The following is a 5,341-nucleotide window of genomic DNA, read 5'->3' on the forward strand; positions in this document are numbered from 1 at the left end:
TTTCATCGTAAAATACCTGTATTTTTAGCATTTACATCACCAATAGTCCAGTAAACCAGTTTACATTTTAATCATTGCAAAGACTAAAATTTAGCTAATTTGTGGCCCAATATGAGTTGACAGTTACATTTGTTTCAGTTTCTATAGTCTTTGAAATAAAACATTCAGTCCCATGATTAATTCAACGCCCTGCTAGGGCCGTAACACTGGGTGACTGGCTCCAAGATGAGTCCTGTTGGTTCAAACTTCTTCCATTTACTGTCGATGGAGGCCATCGTGCTCATTTGGACCTTCAGTGCTTCAGGAATTTTTCGGTATCCTTCCCAATATCTGAACCACAATGCAATCCTGTCTCTCAGATTTACAGACAATGCTTTGGACTTTATGTCTTGGTTTAGGCTCTGACATGCACTGCCAACAATGGGACCGTATTTGTCAAATCAGACCTCATATCCAATCAACTGAATTTACCACAGGTGGATTCCAGTCAAGTTGTAGAAATATCTGCCAAAGATCCGTGGAAACTATTTACACTGGCCACTTTGTTAATTATACCTTACTATTACCAGGTTAGACCTTACCTGCCCTAATTCTGACACAGGTCAAACAAGATGCTGAAAACATTCAGTGGAAACTTTGATTCATATTGGTGTGATGAACATCTTTATATTATAGAGTCTTCAAAATAGCCACCTTTTGCTTTGATTACTGCTTTGCACACTCTTGGCATTCTCTCGATGAGCTTCATGAGGTCATCACCTGAAATGGTTTTCCAACAGTCTTGAAGGAGTTCCCAGAGATGCTGAGCATTTGTTGGCCCTTTTGCCTTCACTCTGCGTCCATTTCTTCCAAAATCATCTGGATTGGGTTTAGGTCAGGTGACTGTGGAGACCAGGCCATCTGACGCAGCACACCATCACTCTCCTTCTCCCTCCCTTACACAGCCTGGCGGTGTGTTTGGGGTCATTGTCCTGATGAAAAATAAATGATGGTCAAACTAAACACAAACAGGATTGGATGGGATGTCGCTGCAGGATGTTGTGGTAGCCATGCTGGGCCCTGTGCTTCGTACGTCGCTTACTACATCCAAGATCAAATGAAACATCCAAGACCAAACCATCGCGCTAACCGTGAGCGCGCTAATCCGGTTCCCCGAACACACCTGCTGTTGACGATTAGTACAGCTGGACGCAGTAATGTGACATCACTGGGTGTCGTAAAAGGGGCTACGCATCGATAGTAGAAACATTGATCGGCAACCCTCTGATTGGTCGGCGAAAATGTCGACGGAGCGCGCTCGGCTCGGTATTTTTCGGCAGCAGAGCAAGAACTCTTGAGTGAGGGATTTCAGGAGTTTCAGAGTTTAATCAGAACGCAAGGGAACACTGCAAAGGCTGCAAAAGCAAGGAGCGAGGGCTGGCAGGAAGTTGCTGACAAATTAAACTCGTAAGTAATTTAATAATAACAATAATAATGGAGTGGATTGATATAGCGCTTTTCAAGGCACCCAAAGCGCTGTACAATGCCACTATTCAGTCACTCTCACATTCACACACTGGTGGAGGCAGCTACAGTTGTAGCCACAGCTGCCCTGGGGCAGACTGACAGAAGCCAGGCTGCCATATCGCGCCATCGGCCCCTCTGGCCAACACCAGTAGGCGGTAGGGTAGATTTATTATATTACACTATATTATCCAATATTATATTACATTATATTATAATATGTTATATTTTATCCTCTGTCACATTAGAGCCACGACAGGACCCACTAGAACATGGGAACAGGTAAAAGTGAAATATAAGAATATTCTACAGAATGGTAATATTTATCACTTATATTGCTTTTAGTCTCTTGGAAAGAGACCCTGGAATAATCTGTTTGTTTATAACAGCAACCAAGAAAAGGGCAGAGCAACAAAAGACAGGTGGTGGTCCTGCACCCCCTCGTCAACAAGTTGGTTAAGTAAATAATACCCTCACGGGAAAATCGATATCTCTCTATGAGCACACTGTCGCGCTGAGCTAAAGGATCCTGTCTGTCCCGCAATATACGCTGAATTCTGAGGACTCTCCTTATCAATCTTGCACCTTCCGCAATGGGTGGCTCGCGTATACGGACAGGACATGGCTGCGACAGACTTCCCAAATCCACCTTCGCTTTTATAGCCGTGGTCTCTCATCTTGATTACACGAAGTAATTTACAATTGCTACTCTGAAATATGAATTAAATCTGTAATAATCACATACATGTAATAGAATGTTAATAGTACATTTCCCTTTTTTAGGAAATGACCTGTGTGACATCAATAAATGGATCAGGTGCTGCATTGTCTTTAGTTACATTGATGTTATTTATTTATGGTGAAACAGTGGTGGAATATCGCTGTTGCTTTCGTATGAATGACGCGGGCATACCTGCGTGGCCGCGATCTAATCCTGTTTACATAAAGTAAACCTGCTCCCCAGCAGGTTTACGCTTACGGCTCTGTTGCTATGACAGCAAGTCCCGGATGGGCTTCGGGGAACCGAACGATCCAGGATCACGCGAAATCGTCAACAATCTAATCCAGCTAACTTACTTAGCGAGGTACGAAGAACAGGCCCCTGGTTCATTGTGCCTTCAGTTTGAATAAATCCCCAACAGTGTCACCATCACACCTCCTCAGCCATGCTTCACAGTGAGAACCATGCATGTAGAGACCATCCATTCACCTTTTCTGCATCGCACAAAGACATGGCAGGTCGACCAAAGATCTCAAATTGGACTCATCAGACCAAAGCACAAATTTCCACTGGTCTAATGTCCACTCCTTGTGTTTTTCGTCCCATACAAATCTCTTCTGCTTGTTGTTTTTCCTCCGTGGTGGTTTCTTAGCAGCTGTTTGACCATAAAGGCCTAATTCACACAGTCTGCTCTGTACAGTTGATGTAGAGATGTGTCTGCTACTGGAACTCTGTGTGGCATTTATCTGGGCTCTGATCTGAGGGGATGTTAACTTGCAATTTCTGAGGCTGGTGACTTGGATGAATTTATCCTCAGTAGCTTGTGAGCCAGCTTTGACAGAGCGCTTGATGGTTTTTGCAACTGCACATTCAAAGTTTTAGCAGTTTTACCTACTGACTAACATTCAGTTCTTATAGTAATGATGGACTGTTGTTTCTCTTTAATTAGCTGATTTGTTCTTGCCATAATATGAATTTTAAGAGTGGGGTCCCAACCCCACTAAGAAGGCAAGAAACTCAACAAATGAACCCTGACAAGGGTTTGCAGCGCTATCAACAAAGCGAAGGGTGGCTACTTTCAGGAATCTAAAATATAGGACATATTTAGAGTTATTTATCATTTTGCCTTTGCTACATAAATCCAGATATATATTACATTTATATCTGGATTTATGCGCCATATATTCAATGTCTTCAGTTTGTATCTACAGTGTAGAAAGTAGTAAAAATAAAGAAAAAACACAAAATGAGAAGGTGTGTCCAAACTTTTGACTGATAGTATAGATCATTACAGCCTGAAATATTAATGCATGGTTGGATGAATCCATGTCTTCATATTGTATATGTTAAATTCTGTGACCCATCTGAATGTCACAGTAAAATTCAGCACTCATCAGACCAGGCAACATGATTCTGATCTTTTATTATTCAGTTTGGGGGAGTCTACATGAATTTAAGCCTCAGTTTCCTGTTCTTGGCTGACAAGCGTGGCACTCAACGTGATCTTCTGTTGCTGGAGCCCATCTGCTTCAATATTTACAAAAACTTAGCTGTAACATTCGAGTTAGTTTCTTACTATTAGTTCAATGCTATCGGGCCCAATCTCCCCTGACCTCTGACACCAACAAGGCATTTCTATTCATGGAACTGCTGATTACTGGATATTTTCCTTTTTAGACAATTGTCTGAATGCTTGTGTGGGAAAATCCCAGTAGATCAGCAGTTTCTGAATTAATTAGGCCAGCCTGTCTGGCACCAACAACCATTACACATGAAAGTCACTCGAATCACCCGTTTTCTTCATGCGTCATTTGAACGTCAGCAGGTTGTCTACATTCCTAAATGCAATGAGTTGCTGCCATTTAAATGGCTGATTAGATATTTTTGTCAAAGATTTGAAAATGAGCCTGTAACGGTCCGCTACAACCTCTGGTGTACGTTTTGGAATAACTTTGAGAAAGAGTATTCAAAAAGGGGGAGGACACAGTGAATTTCAAGTATACAGAGATGGGCAGTAACGTGTAATCTGATTACTTTTTTCAAGTAACGAGTAAAGTAGGGGATTACTATTGCAAAACAGTAATTAGATTGCAGTTGCTTTCCCATAAGCATGTTACTAAACCGTGATTTTGTTTGTGAGAGTGTCTCATGACAGTGCCGTACGAGTGTGTGACATCCGTGGCAACAGACGTGTGTAGATCAATGGATAATATGGAGTGCGGGAGAGAGTCCATCCATGCTGCATTTAAAGTTTGGAAGTACTGACATTACTTTGAGTTTGATTCCGTAAAAAGTGACACAAACATTAGCGTCCGCTGTTCACTCAGTGTGGGAAGAAAACTTCTTTCTACAGCAAAAAAATTAAACTTCAAATCTGAGCAAGCACCGAGCAAGCTGCCATGAGAATGTAAAATTCTAAAAGAAACCCCCAAATCCTCTCACTGACATGACCTCTGCAGCACCGGGCAAACCTCCACCTCCTGCCCCACCCCTGCTAAACAGGTGACAATAGCTTTAAGAGCGACAGGACTTAGTGCCACTGAGTCTTTGATTTAATTTATTTATTTTGCTCCGTTTTACTTGCATCTATTTGAAAGAGTGTAAACACAGAACATTATTTTATTCTGTATGCTGGAATATGCAGAAAATAGGTTTAAATGCTAAACAAATGTCTTCAAGTCAGAGAATATTACATATAATTTATTTTTTGCTTGATGCATAAAGTTAAAAGATTAAAACTAATCAAACAAGTTTTAAAAAGAGACTTTTTGAATTTTATATGCAAAAAAACAGAATTGGGTCTATTGCTTGATTACATATTCAGGTTGTGTATCATCTTTTTAATAAATAACTAAGTAATAAAGTAACTAATGACTTTTGGAAATAAGTAATCAGCAAAGTAACAGGATTACTTTTTGGAGAAGTAATCAGTAATTAGTAACTAATTACTTTTTTCAAGTAACTTGACCAACACTGGCAGTGTACACAACTGTTTATATTCGGGTTAAGTCAAAGGATTAAAGAAAATTAAAACCTACCAAAATAGTTTGGTTTGCACTGGTTTCAGTAAATGAAGATAAAAGTAAAATAAAAAAATTAGGTGAAAGCTTGGCAGAG

The sequence above is a fragment of the Rhamphochromis longiceps genome, linkage group LG6, assembly GCF_057381845.1.
Source record: "Rhamphochromis longiceps isolate RC_006_pf linkage group LG6, R_longiceps_female_GT1.1, whole genome shotgun sequence".
Taxonomy (NCBI): Eukaryota; Metazoa; Chordata; class Actinopteri; order Cichliformes; family Cichlidae; genus Rhamphochromis; species Rhamphochromis longiceps.